The sequence below is a fragment of the Sceloporus occidentalis genome, unplaced genomic scaffold (genome assembly GCF_023333645.1).
Source record: "Sceloporus occidentalis isolate IW3139 unplaced genomic scaffold, rSceOcc1.0.p SCAF_2, whole genome shotgun sequence".
NCBI lineage: Eukaryota > Metazoa > Chordata > Lepidosauria > Squamata > Phrynosomatidae > Sceloporus > Sceloporus occidentalis.
In genome coordinates this window covers 274,897,423-274,912,676 of record NW_028316982.1, presented here as the reverse complement: position 1 = coordinate 274,912,676, position 15,254 = coordinate 274,897,423, and positions in this window count along the sequence as shown.

Below are 15,254 nucleotides of genomic sequence, written 5' to 3'. Positions count from 1 at the left end.
TGCTCATCCACTCAGGACTCCTTCCGATTGGACTGCATCCCCCAGAATCCCCTGGTCAGAATGGCTCCAAAGAGGGGATTCTGGGTGTTGACTTCATCCCTGAAGAGGAGGCATTGCTCTTCCACTCACGACTCCTTCCTCTCTGACGGCATCCCCCAGAATCCCCTGGTCAGAATGGCTGCAAAGAGGGGATTCTGGGTGTTGCCTTCATCCCTGAAGAGGAGGCATTGCTCACCCACTCAGGGCTCCTTCCTCTCTGACTGCATCCCCCAGAATCCCCTGGTCAGAATGGCTCTAAAGAGGGGATTCTGGGTGTTGCTTTCATCCCTGAAGAGGGGGCATTGCTCTTCCACTCAGGACTCCTTCCTCTCTGACTGCATCCCCCAGAATCCCCTGGTCAGAACGGCTCTAAAGAGAGGATTCTGGGTGTTGCCTTCATCCCTGAAGAGGAGGCATTGTTCTTCCACTCAGGACTCCTTCCTCTCTGACTGCATCCCCCAGAACCCCCTGGTCAGAATGGCTCCAAAGAGGGGATTCTGGGTGTTGCCTTCATCCCTGAAGAAGAGGCATTGCTCTTCCACTCAAGACTCCTTCCTCTCTGACTGCATCCCCCAGAATCCCCTGGTCAGAATGGCTCTAAAGAGAGGATTCTGGGTGTTGCCTTCATCCCTGAAGAGGAGGCATTGCTCTTCCACTCAGGACGCCTTCCTCTTGGACTGCATCCCCCAGAATCCCCTGGTCAGAATGACTCCAAAGACGGGATTCTGGGTGTTGCCTTCATCCCTGAAGAGGAGGCATTGCTCTTCCACTCAGGACTCCTTCCTATTGGACTGCATCCCCCATAATCCCCTGGTCAGAATGGCTCTAAAGAGGGGATTCTGGGTGTTGCCTTCATCCCTGAAGAGGAGGCATTGCTCTTCCACTCAGGACTCCTTCCTATTGGACTGCATCCCCCAGAATCCCCTGGTCAGAATGGCTCTAAAGAGGGGATTCTGGGTGTTGCCTTCATCCCTGAAGAGGAGGCATTGCTCTTCCACTCAGGACTCCTTCCTCTCTGACTGCATCCCCCAGAATCCCCTGGTCAGAATGGCTCCAAAGAGGGGACTCTGGGTGTTGCCTTCATCCCTGAAGAGGAGGCATTTCTCTTCCACTCAGGACCCCTTCCTCTCTCACTGCATCCCCCAGAATCCCCTGGTCAGAATGGCTCGAAAAGGGGATTCTGGGTGTTGCTTTCATCCCTGAAGAGGGGGCATTGCTCTTCCACTCAGGACTCCTTCCTATTGGATTGCATCCCCCAGAACCCCCTGGTCAGAATGGCTCTAAAGAGGGGATTCTGGGTGTTGCTTTCATCCCTGAAGAGGAGGCATTTCTCTTCCACTCAGGACCCCTTCCTCTCAGAGTGCATCCTCCAGAATCCCCTGGTCAGAATGGCTCTAAAGAGGGGATTCTGGGTGTTGCTTTCATCCCTGAAGAGGGGGCATTGCTCTTCCACTCAGGACTCCTTCCTATTGGACTGCATCCCCCAGAACCCCCTGGTCAGAATGGCTCTAAAGAGGGGATTCTGGGTGTTGCTTTCATCCCTGAAGAGGAGGCATTTCTCTTCCACTCAGGACTCCTTCCTCTCGGACTGCATCCCCCAGAATCCCCTGGTCAGAATGGCTCTAAAGAGGGGATTCTGGGTGTTGCCTTCATCCCTGAAGAGGAGGCATTGCTCTTCCACTCAGGACTCCTTCCTCTCGGACTGCATCCCCCAGAATCCCCTGGTCAGAATGGCTCTAAAGAGGGGATTCTGGGTGTTGCTTTCATCCCTGAAGAGGGGGCATTGCTCTTCCACTCAGGACTCCTTCCTATTGGACTGCATCCCCCAGAATCCCCTGGTGAGAATGGCTCTAAAGAGGGGATTCTGGGTGTTGCTTTCATCCCTGAAGAAGAGGCATTGCTCATCCACTCAGGACTCCTTCCGATTGGACTGCATCCCCCAGAATCCCCTGGTCAGAATGGCTCCAAAGAGGGGATTCTGGGTGTTGCTTTCATCCCTGAAGAGGAGGCATTTCTCTTCCACTCAGGACTCCTTCCTCTCTGACGGCATCCCCCAGAACCCCCTGGTCAGAATGGCTCTAAAGAGGGGATTCTGGGTGTTGCTTTCATCCCTGAAGAGGAGGCATTTCTCTTCCACTCAGGACCCCTTCCTCTCAGAGTGCATCCTCCAGAATCCCCTGGTCAGAATGGCTCTAAAGAGGGGATTCTGGGTGTTGCTTTCATCCCTGAAGAGGGGGCATTGCTCTTCCACTCAGGACTCCTTCCTCTCGGACTGCATCCCCCAGAATCCCCTGGTCAGAATGGCTCTAAAGAGGGGATTCTGGGTGTTGCCTTCATCCCTGAAGAGGAGGCATTTCTCTTCCACTCAGGACTCCTTCCTCTCGGACTGCATCCCCCAGAATCCCCTGGTCAGAATGGCTCTAAAGAGGGGATTCTGGGTGTTGCTTTCATCCCTGAAGAGGGGGCATTGCTCTTCCACTCAGGACTCCTTCCTATTGGACTGCATCCCCCAGAATCCCCTGGTCAGAATGGCTCTAAAGAGGGGATTCTGGGTGTTGCTTTCATCCCTGAAGAAGAGGCATTGCTCATCCACTCAGGACTCCTTCCGATTGGACTGCATCCCCCAGAATCCCCTGGTCAGAATGGCTCCAAAGAGGGGATTCTGGGTGTTGACTTCATCCCTGAAGAGGAGGCATTGCTCTTCCACTCACGACTCCTTCCTCTCTGACGGCATCCCCCAGAATCCCCTGGTCAGAATGGCTCCAAAGAGGGGATTCTGGGTGTTGCCTTCATCCCTGAAGAGGAGGCATTGCTCACCCACTCAGGGCTCCTTCCTCTCTGACTGCATCCCCCATAATCCCCAGGTCAGAATGGCTCTAAAGAGGGGATTCTGGGTGTTGCTTTCATCCCTGAAGAGGGGGCATTGCTCTTCCACTCAGGACTCCTTCCTCTCGGACTGCATCCCCCAGAATCCCCTGGTCAGAATGGCTCTAAAGAGGGGATTCTGGGTGTTGCCTTCATCCCTGAAGAGGAGGCATTTCTCTTCCACTCAGGACTCCTTCCTCTCGGACTGCATCCCCCAGAATCCCCTGGTCAGAATGGCTCTAAAGAGGGGATTCTGGGTGTTGCTTTCATCCCTGAAGAGGGGGCATTGCTCTTCCACTCAGGACTCCTTCCTATTGGACTGCATCCCCCAGAATCCCCTGGTCAGAATGGCTCTAAAGAGGGGATTCTGGGTGTTGCTTTCATCCCTGAAGAAGAGGCATTGCTCATCCACTCAGGACTCCTTCCGATTGGACTGCATCCCCCAGAATCCCCTGGTCAGAATGGCTCCAAAGAGGGGATTCTGGGTGTTGACTTCATCCCTGAAGAGGAGGCATTGCTCTTCCACTCACGACTCCTTCCTCTCTGACGGCATCCCCCAGAATCCCCTGGTCAGAATGGCTCCAAAGAGGGGATTCTGGGTGTTGCCTTCATCCCTGAAGAGGAGGCATTGCTCACCCACTCAGGGCTCCTTCCTCTCTGACTGCATCCCCCATAATCCCCAGGTCAGAATGGCTCTAAAGAGGGGATTCTGGGTGTTGCTTTCATCCCTGAAGAGGGGGCATTGCTCTTCCACTCAGGACTCCTTCCTCTCTGACTGCATCCCCCAGAATCCCCTGGTCAGAACGGCTCTAAAGAGAGGATTCTGGGTGTTGCCTTCATCCCTGAAGAGGAGGCATTGCTCTTCCACTCAGGACTCCTTCCTCTCTGACTGCATCCCCCAGAACCCCCTGGTCAGAATGGCTCCAAAGAGGGGATTCTGGGTGTTGCCTTCATCCCTGAAGAAGAGGCATTGCTCTTCCACTCAAGACTCCTTCCTCTCTGACTGCATCCCCCAGAATCCCCTGGTCAGAATGGCTCTAAAGAGAGGATTCTGGGTGTTGCTTTCATCCCTGAAGAGGAGGCATTGCTCTTCCACTCAGGACTCCTTCCTCTTGGACTGCATCCCCCAGAATCCCCTGGTCAGAATGACTCCAAAGACGGGATTCTGGGTGTTGCCTTCATCCCTGAAGAGGAGGCATTGCTCTTCCACTCAGGACTCCTTCCTATTGGACTGCATCCCCCATAATCCCCTGGTCAGAATGGCTCTAAAGAGGGGATTCTGGGTGTTGCCTTCATCCCTGAAGAGGAGGCATTGCTCTTCCACTCAGGACTCCTTCCTATTGGACTGCATCCCCCAGAATCCCCTGGTCAGAATGGCTCTAAAGAGGGGATTCTGGGTGTTGCCTTCATCCCTGAAGAAGAGGCATTGCTCTTCCACTCAGGACTCCTTCCTCTCTGACTGCATCCCCCAGAATCCCCTGGTCAGAACGGCTCTAAATAGAGGATTCTGGGTGTTGCCTTCATCCCTAAAGAGGAGGCATTGCTCACCCACTCAGGACACCTTCCTCTCTGACGGCATCCCCCAGAATCCCCCGGTCAAAATGGCTCCAAAGAGGGGATTCTGGGTGTTGCCTTCATCCCTGAAGAAGAGGCATTGCTCTTCCACTCAGGACTCCTTCCTCTCTGACTGCATCCCCCAGAATCCCCTGGTCAGAATGGCTCCAAAGAGGGGACTCTGGGTGTTGCCTTCATCCCTGAAGAGGAGGCATTTCTCTTCCACTCAGGACCCCTTCCTCTCAGAGTGCATCCTCCAGAATCCCCTGGTCAGAATGGCTCTAAAGAGGGGATTCTGGGTGTTGCTTTCATCCCTGAAGAGGGGGCATTGCTCTTCCACTCAGGACTCCTTCCTATTGGATTGCATCCCCCAGAACCCCCTGGTCAGAATGGCTCTAAAGAGGGGATTCTGGGTGTTGCCTTCATCCCTGAAGAGGAGGCATTGCTCACCCACTCAGGGCTCCTTCCTCTCTGACTGCATCTCCCATAATCCCCAGGTCAGAATGGCTCTAAAGAGAGGATTCTGGGTGTTGCCTTCATCCCTGAAGAGGAGGCATTGCTCTTCCACTTAGGACTCCTTCCTCTCTGACTGCATCCCCCAGAACCCCTGGTCAGAATGGCTCTAAAGAGGGGATTCTGGGTGTTGCCTTCATCCCTGAAGAGGAGGCATTTCTCTTCCACTCAGGACTCCTTCCTCTCGGACTGCATCCCCCAGAATCCCCTGGTCAGAATGGCTCTAAAGAGGGGATTCTGGGTGTTGCCTTCATCCCTGAAGAGGAGGCATTTCTCTTCCACTCAGGACTCCTTCCTCTCGGACTGCATCCCCCAGAATCCCCTGGTCAGAATGGCTCTAAAGAGGGGATTCTGGGTGTTGCTTTCATCCCTGAAGAGGGGGCATTGCTCTTCCACTCAGGACTCCTTCCTATTGGACTGCATCCCCCAGAATCCCCTGGTCAGAATGGCTCTAAAGAGGGGATTCTGGGTGTTGCTTTCATCCCTGAAGAAGAGGCATTGCTCATCCACTCAGGACTCCTTCCGATTGGACTGCATCCCCCAGAATCCCCTGGTCAGAATGGCTCCAAAGAGGGGATTCTGGGTGTTGACTTCATCCCTGAAGAGGAGGCATTGCTCTTCCACTCACGACTCCTTCCTCTCTGACGGCATCCCCCAGAATCCCCTGGTCAGAATGGCTCCAAAGAGGGGATTCTGGGTGTTGCCTTCATCCCTGAAGAGCAGGCATTGCTCACCCACTCAGGGCTCCTTCCTCTCTGACTGCATCCCCCATAATCCCCAGGTCAGAATGGCTCTAAAGAGGGGATTCTGGGTGTTGCTTTCATCCCTGAAGAGGGGGCATTGCTCTTCCACTCAGGACTCCTTCCTCTCTGACTGCATCTCCCAGAATCCCCTGGTCAGAATGGCTCTAAAGAGAGGATTCTGGGTGTTGCCTTCATCCCTGAAGGGGAGGCATTGCTCATCCTCTCAGGACCCCTTCCTCTCGGACTGCATCCCCCAGAATCCCCTGGTCAGAACGGCTCTAAAGAGGGGATTCTGGGTGTTGCCTTCATCCCTGAAGGGGAGGCACTGCTCATCCTCTCAGGACCCCTTCCTCTCGGACTGCATCCCCGAGAATCCCCAGGTCAGAATGGCTCTAAGGAGAGGATTCTGGGTGTTGCCTTCATCCCTGAAGGGGAGGCATTGCTCATTCTTTCAGGACGCCTTCCTCTCGGACTGCATCTCCCATAATCCCCAGGTCAGAACGGCTCTAAAGAGGGGATTCTGGGTGTTGCCTTCATCCCTGAAGAGGAGGCATTGCTCTTCCACTCAGGACTCCTTCCTCTCGGACTGCATCCCCCAGAATCCCCTGGTCAGAATGGCTCCAAAGAGGGGATTCTGGGTGTTGCCTTCATCCCTGAACAGGAGGCATTGCTCACCCACTCAGGGCTCCTTCCTCTCTGACTGCATCCCCCAGAATCCCCAGGTCAGAATGGCTCTAAAGCGGGGATTCTGGGTGTTGTCTTCATCCCTGAAGGGGAGGCATTGCTCATCCTCTAAGGCCCCTTTCCTCTCGGACTGTATCCCCCATAATCCCCTGGTCAGAATGGCTCCAAAGAGGGGATTCTGGGTGTTGCCTTCATCCCTGAAGAGGAGACATTGCTCATCCACTCAGGAGGGCTTCCTCTCGGACTGCATCCCCCAGAATCCCCTGGTCAGAATGGCTCTAAAGAGGGGATTCTGGGTGTTGCCTTCATCTCTGAAGAGGAGACATTGCTCATCCACTCAGGAGGGCTTCCTCTCGGACTGCATCAACCAGAATCCCCTGGTCAGAATGGCTCTAAAGAGGGGATTCTGGGTGTTGCTTTCATCCCTGAAGAAGAGGCATTGCTCATCCACTCAGGACTCCTTCCGATTGGACTGCATCCCCCAGAATCCCCTGGTCAGAATGGCTCCAAAGAGGGGATTCTGGGTGTTGACTTCATCCCTGAAGAGGAGGCATTGCTCTTCCACTCACGACTCCTTCCTCTCTGACGGCATCCCCCAGAATCCCCTGGTCAGAATGGCTCCAAAGAGGGGATTCTGGGTGTTGCCTTCATCCCTGAAGAGCAGGCATTGCTCACCCACTCAGGGCTCCTTCCTCTCTGACTGCATCCCCCATAATCCCCAGGTCAGAATGGCTCTAAAGAGGGGATTCTGGGTGTTGCTTTCATCCCTGAAGAGGGGGCATTGCTCTTCCACTCAGGACTCCTTCCTCTCTGACTGCATCTCCCAGAATCCCCTGGTCAGAATGGCTCTAAAGAGAGGATTCTGGGTGTTGCCTTCATCCCTGAAGGGGAGGCATTGCTCATCCTCTCAGGACCCCTTCCTCTCGGACTGCATCCCCCAGAATCCCCTGGTCAGAACGGCTCTAAAGAGGGGATTCTGGGTGTTGCCTTCATCCCTGAAGGGGAGGCACTGCTCATCCTCTCAGGACCCCTTCCTCTCGGACTGCATCCCCGAGAATCCCCAGGTCAGAATGGCTCTAAGGAGAGGATTCTGGGTGTTGCCTTCATCCCTGAAGGGGAGGCATTGCTCATTCTTTCAGGACGCCTTCCTCTCGGACTGCATCCCCCAGAATCCCCTGGTCAGAACGGCTCTAAAGAGGGGATTCTGGGTGTTGCATTCATCCCTGAAGGGGAGGCATTGCTCATCCTCTCAGGACCCCTTCCTCTCGGACTGCATCCCCCAGAATCCCCTGGTCAGAACGGCTCTAAAGAGGGGATTCTGGGTGTTGCCTTCATCCCTGAAGAGGAGGCATTGCTCTTCCACTCAGGACTCCTTCCTCTCGGACTGCATCCCCCAGAATCCCCTGGTCAGAATGGCTCCAAAGAGGGGATTCTGGGTGTTGCCTTCATCCCTGAACAGGAGGCATTGCTCACCCACTCAGGGCTCCTTCCTCTCTGACTGCATCCCCCAGAATCCCCAGGTCAGAATGGCTCTAAAGCGGGGATTCTGGGTGTTGTCTTCATCCCTGAAGGGGAGGCATTGCTCATCCTCTAAGGACCCCTTCCTCTCGGACTGTATCCCCCATAATCCCCTGGTCAGAATGGCTCCAAAGAGGGGATTCTGGGTGTTGCCTTCATCCCTGAAGAGGAGACATTGCTCATCCACTCAGGAGGGCTTCCTCTCGGACTGCATCCCCCAGAATCCCCTGGTCAGAATGGCTCTAAAGAGGGGATTCTGGGTGTTGCCTTCATCTCTGAAGAGGAGACATTGCTCATCCACTCAGGAGGGCTTCCTCTCGGACTGCATCAACCAGAATCCCGAGAGCTTGGTGCAGAGACGGGGAAGTCTTGGGTGCTCCTTCCTCTGGATCTCTGGGATCTGGAGCTTCATGGAGGGACTTAGGATTCCCCAAAAGAGTGGTCTAGCATCAGAGTTCAGGGAACAGGGTTGAAAGGCCCCCAAAACTGCAGCCTCCCCGAGTCTCTAGGAGAGCCTCTCCTCCTTGGGCAGATGCCCCTGGACCCGCTCTGCCTTCCCCTGGTTCATGGGGCACAGGGAAAGGGCTGCTGGGCACCCAATGCTTTGGAGAGGGGAAACCCCGGTACCCCCAAACAGAATCAGATGAGGGTCAGACAGCAGGAAGGTGGTAGTCCCTTTCCCAGCCCCTTTGAGGGTCCCATCTGCATTCATCCCCTTTTTCTCTCTGGAAGGGCTTTTGGAGAAGCAGAGCCTGACCTCCGCTTTCCCTGATTCTTCCAAAGAAAGGAACTGTGCATCAGAGAACGACAAAAGAGAACCTTTGGAAGGAGCTTCGGAGGAAGATGGAGGAAGAACAGCAGCGGCAGAAAGGTAAGTGACCCCCAAGAGAGAGAGAAAGAAAGAGGGGGACCGCGAGACCCCTTCCTCTCTGCCCCATGGCCTTCTCCCTCTGGCCCCTCTCAGTCCCAGGTTGGCCTTAGAGAAAGGGAACTGACCCCCAAGGGAGAAAGAAAGAGGAAAACTCCAAGACCCCTTTTTGTGTCACATGGCCTTCTATGTCAGGCCCCTCTCAATCCCAGGTTGGCCTTACGGAAAGAGAACTGACCCCCAAGAGAGAAAGAAAGAGGAAAACTCCAAGACCCCTTTTTGTGTCACATGGCCTTCTATGTCAGGCCCCTCTCAATCCCAGGTTGGCCTTACGGAAAGAGAACTGACCCCAAGAGAGAAAGAAAGAGGGGACACCCAAGACCTCTTCCTCTCTGCCCCATGGTCTTCTCCCTCTGACCCCTCTCAGTCCCAGGTTGGCCTTAGAGAAAGGGAACTGACCCCCAGGAGAGAGAGAAAGAGGGGGACCCCAAGACCCCTTCCTCTCTGCCCCATGGCCTTCTCCCTCTGGCCCCTCTCAGTCCCAGGTTAGCCTTAGAGAAAGGGAAATGAACCCCAAGAGAGAGAGAAAGAAAGATGGCCCCCCAAGACCCGATCCTCTCTGCCCCATGTCCTTCTCCCTCTGGCCCCTCTTGGCCTTAGAGAAAGGGAACTGACCCGAAGAGAGAGAAAGAAAGAGGGGACCACAAGACCCTTTCCTCTCTGCCCCATGGACTTCTCCCTCTGGCCCCTCTCAGTCCCAGGTTGGTCCTTACAGAAAGGGAACTGACAACCAAGAGAGAAAGAAAGAAAGAGGGAGACCCCAAGACCCCGTCCTCTCTGCCCCATAGCCTTCTCCCTCTGGCCCCTCTCCGTCTTAGGTTGGCCTTAGAGAAAGGGAAATGACCTACAAGAGAGAGAGAGAGAGAGAGAGAAAGAGGGGTACCCCAAGACCCCTTCCTCTCTGCACCATGGCCTTCTCCCTTTGGTCTGTCTCAGTCCCAGGTTGTCCTTGGAGAAAGGGAACTGACCCCCAAGACATAAACAAAGAGGGGGACCATCAAGACCCCTTCCTCTCTGCCCCATGGCCTTATCCCTCAGTCCCAGGTTGGCCTTAGAGAAAGGAAACTGCCCCCCGAGAGAGAGAGAGAAAGAAAGAGGGGGACCCCAAGACCTCTTCCTCTCTGCCCCATGGCCTTCTTTCTTTGGCCTCTCTCAGTCCCAGTTTGGCCTTAAAGAAAGGGAAATGACCCCCAAGGGAGGGATTAAGAAAGAGGGGGACCGCAAGACTCCTTCCTCTCTGTCCCATAGCCTTCTCCCTCTGGCCCCTCCCAGTCCCTGGTTGCCCTTGGAGAGAGAGAACTGACCCCCAAGAGATAAAGAAAGAGGGGGACCCCAAGACCCCTTCCTCTCTGTCCCATGGTCTTCTCCCTCTGACCCCTTTCAGTCCCAGGTTGGCCTTAGAAAAAGGAAAATGACCCCCAAGAGAGAGAGAAAGAAAGATGGGGACCCCCAGGACTCCTTGCTCTGTGCCCCATGGCCTTATCCCTCAGTCCATGTTGGCCTTAGAGAAAGGAAACTGCCCCCCAAGAGAGAGAGAGAGAAAGAAAGAGGGGGACCCCAGGACCCCTTCCTCTCTGCCCCATGGCCTTCTCCCTCTGGTTTGTCTTAGTCCCAGGTTGGCCTTAGAGAAAGGGAACTGACCCCCAAGACATAAAGAAAGAGGGGGCTCCAAGACCCCTTCCTCTCTGCCCTATTGCCTTCTCCCTCTGCCCCCTTTCAGTCCCAGGTTGTCCTTAGAGAAAGGGAACTGACGCCCAAGAGAGAGAGAAAGAAAGATGGCTCTCCAAGACCCCTTCCTCTCTGCCCCATGGCCTTCTCCCTCTGGCCCCTCTCAGTTCCAGGTTGTCCTGAGAGAGAGAGAACTGACCCCAAGAGATAAAGAAAAAGGAGGACCCCCAAGACACCTTCCTCTCTGCCCCATGGCCTTCTCCCTCTGGACCCTTTCAGTCCCAGGTTGTCCTTAGAGAAAGGGAAATGGCCCCGGAGAGAGAGAAAGCCAGAGGAGACCCCCAAGACCCCTTCCTCTCTGCCCCATGGCCTTCTCCCTTTGGCCTCTCTCAGTCCCAGGTTGGACTTAGAGAAAGGGAATTAACCCCAAGAGAGAGAGAAAGAGTTGACTTCCTGTGTGTGGGCGTTGCTGGAGGACGCAAGTCAGGGCTGCTCCTGAACAGCGTCTCCACGGCTGCGGTGCTTGGTGGAACGGGACTGCCTTCTACCCGTCCATACCTTCTTGGAGAAAAGAAGGCACCGCTGAAGTTCGTTGGGGACCCTGGGATAGGCAAAGTGGGGTGCTGGAGGACTCCCCCCCACGCTATCGCCGTCCCAACTTTTGTGGGTCGAAGAACTTTGCCTCCCGCAGCTGTAGCCGTTTTTGCGGCAGGCAAGAAGCCTACACTCTGTGTCTTTTTTAGTTTCTATTTTGTTTGGAAACTGTAGAGAGGAGGAGGAATCTCTTCATTACCCCTAAAGTGTGTGGTTTTTTTGTATATTTTTTCTTTTTGGCTGATAACCGGCTGAGTTGTGGTCGTGAAGGAGGAGAGGAGGAAAGGAGAGAAGCGGCAAGAGTGCTGCCAGAACATTGACCTTGACACTGAGCAAAAGAACTCATTAAAGATTTGGACATGGTAGTAATAATTTACAATACTTAAAGAAGAACTCTAGAGCTGTCGACAGAAGTTTTGGGAGTCTTTGAAGACTTGGAGCGGTCTTTTGTTTTTGTTTTTTGCTGTTGCTCTTGCTGCTGCTTATGTCCTTCAATTTTCTTTTACTGCTGTTTGGAAGGTTGGTTCTTATAGTTTGACTAATACACTGGCTGTGACCATATGGAATTGAAGGGACAATATCAACATTAAGCGCTGGTCATTATTTTGGAGAATGTAATCTTCTCACTGATCTTAGTAAGAGGATTATACTGATGGCTGCAGCTGGGAGAGAAGAAGAAGAAAGGCAGACTTGCTAATTGCTAACTCCTGTGAAGTTTTTGTTACATCGAGTCCATTAAGATCATTACCTTAACTGATGTTTGCTTGTATTCTCTTCCTGATTGTTGTCCATTTGCATACTTTTCTTGGATTGTTAAAGGAGAGACTCTTAACAGATGGTTCTTATTCCACATTCGTGCTCTATCAAGTTGGGATTAGACCCCTTATAGGAGGAGAAAGCTATTTGGAGCTGAGATAATACAGAGAGACTTTGAGAAAAGTTCCAGTCCTTTTCTCTTAAAAGGCTTCCCTTACTTTTTTTTTTTTGGATAAGCCTATAAGAGCTCTTATATTGTCAATACATAAGGCCCTCTAAATTTTGGAACATCTTTATGGATACTAGAAGTTCTACACGCAAGAAGGAGGGTGTAAGACTTTAAGTTACTCAGGGCCCATACAGACAGCCCAAAATAAAGCTGCTTCGGGTCACTTTGGAGTTATGCTGTTTAAATGCTGCATGCGTCCTAAGAGGCCATAAGCTGTGCCAAAGCTGTGGTCCAGTCCTTAGGACTGGAGCGTGACTTTGGCGTGGCATCTGGCCTCTTAGGATGCATGCATCATTTAAACAGTATACCTCCAAAGTGACCCAAAGCAGTTTTATTTTGGCCTGTCTATTCGGGCCCTCAGTTACCTACTCAAACTGTGTCTCTAACCTTATTGTGCTTTGGAAGTGTATGAAACATGTTGGGACTTAATGCTGATATTGTGGCATAAATTATTATTGTTTGGAGGGATTCTTTACTGTTACATGCTTTTCAAGTTATTTTGTGATATATAGCATATATAACCTTTCTTCTTCTTCTTCTTCTTCTTCTTTTCTTTTTGTTTTTCGTATGGTATAGTTTGGGTTTATATAACCTTTTGTGTGTTTCCGTGGAGATATATTGGAATAATAAGCTGTAGTTAGCTATAAAGTAAAGTGATTTAATTTTTTAAGATAGCTTATTTTTGAAGTGAAAGTTCTCTTGGATATTGGAAGTGATTTCTATAGATAATAGTGGGATTAATAACATAGTTCCTACTCCTTTTTTATCTCTTTCTGATTCTCATTATTTTGTTATCTGCAGAAGGAAATGACTCAACCCAAAAAAGCTTTAACCCAAAGCCAGCTCCAGCTTACCTTCCAGAGGAGAGACTCAATGGAAGATAATATTAAAACTACTGATCCTAATATGTTAATTTTGGATGAGATACGGAGAATTAGGCAGGAAATTAAGGATCTGAGAATGGAAATGAAAGAGGACATTAAGGAGGCGAATCAGGAAGTTAGGGGAGAGATTAAGGAAGTTAGATCAGAAATTAAAGATGTTAGAAATGAAATAAGGAAAGATTTAAAAAAAGAGCTAGACATTTTAGGAAAAAGAATCGATAAGATTTCAACTGATGTATCTAAAATACAAAAAGATCTAGGTACATATAAGGAAAAAACTTTGGAATTGGAAAGATCAAATTCAGACCTAACTCAGAAACAAGGACAAATTTTTTGGAAGGAGCTGAATCAAGATTTGAGATATAGAGAGAAAATTATTAAAATTCGTGGTGTTAGTGAGAAGTCTGGTGAGGATTTGTATGGTCGAATTATACCTTTTTTGGCAGACTTTCTTGCTTTTCCTCGGGATAAGATGGACTGTGAAATTGATAAAATCTATAGGATTCAATCAAGTCAAGCTAAGGACAGGAACCTTCCCAGAGACATAGCGGTTTGCTGTGTGAAAACTAGAGTGAGAGATTTAATAATCCAAAATAGTTACAGTAACAATCTTATCATAGAAGGAATTGAGACAAAAATATTTAAAGATATCCCACCTTCTATTATGGTTTCTCGTCAGAAGTACAGATACTTGGTTAATATGTTGAAGTACTTAAAGATTGAATTTAGATGGGAAAGAATTGAAGGCCTCTCTTTTATGTATCAACAGAAGAGACACAAGATTGACAATCTGACAAAAGCCAAAGAATTTGAAGAAAGACTAAGAAAAGAACACAGAGATAAAAAAGGGGATTTTGGTTTTGAAGGATATAAGAAAAAGGAACGGAAACCTAGTGGAATACAAGGAACTGGACTTAAAGAAGGTGCTAATACGGGGAACCACCCAGATATTAATAAAGACTTGGAACAACAGGATAGTGGAGAGACTAATCTACAGAATTTAGGGGAGGATTCGATAGAAACATACTAAGTGGTCAAGGCCCCGTGAAAGGAATCTACATTTTCATTAATTTTGTTCTGGATATCTTAGCCTGATTCTAATATTTTTTAATAAAGAATAACTTTTTCCCTTTTAACCTTACTAGCTTCTCGCTTATTGTGATCGAATGATAGTAAGATAAAACAATGACAATTAAAATCTGTTCCTGGAACGTAAAGGGAATTAATTCAAAATTTAAAAGAAGCAGAGTCTTTCACTATTTGGAAAAACTTAAAAGTGATATAATTTGTGTGCAGGAAATTAAGATCAAAAATAGGGAGGAACGACTTCTAAGAAACTCTAAGCTAGGGATTTGTTATTGCTCATTAGTAGACAAAAAGAAAAAAGGTGTGGCAGTTTATGTGAACAAGAAAATTGAGTCAAAGGAAATTTTTAAAGATAACAATGGCTCGTATGTTGCTATAGAAGTTAAATTAAATGGTAAAACAATATTGGTAGTGGGAGTTTATGCTCCCTGTGATAATAAAGAGGCTTTCTTCTCCCACCTACATGAAGAGCTTAGACAAACAGATCATGATAATATTTTGTTGATGGGAGACTTTAATGCAGTAATCTGCCCTTCTGTTGATAGGAAAACTAATAAACAATCTAAAATTAAAAAACATCAGGGCAAACTTCCTAGATCCTTTTTTTATCTTATGAAAGAATATAAGTTGGAAGATGTTTGGAGACATAAATATCAGACTAGTAAAGAGTTTACTTTTTACTCTGAAGTTCATGACTCTTGGTCTCGGATTGATCTCTTTTTGGCATCTAAAGGTGTTCTCCCTTCTATTTCAAGAATGGACGTAATTCCCACTACTTTATCTGATCATAATTTGATAAGCATGAATGTTTTTGTTAGGAAGCCAGGATTCAATTGGAGGTTACCTAAGGATTTGTTAAAAAGTGCGGAAATCAATGAAAAAGTGAAACAATCTTTGAAACTTTACTTTAAAGAAAATAAGACAACTGATATTAGTAATAAGATACTTTGGGATGCTAGTAAAGCAGTCATTAGAGGGGTTATGATTAAACTTAATAGTATCAAAAGGAAGAAAGATGTAAAAACTACTGAAGATCTCAAACAAACATTAATGGAGGCCGAAAAGCAATGGAAAAGTGATGGTGACTTACAGTCAAAATTGAAAGTTGAAAATATTAAACAAGAATTGAAAGTTTTGGAAATAGCGGAAGTAAAGAGAAAATTACTTCTTGTAAAGCAAAAATATTTTGAGTA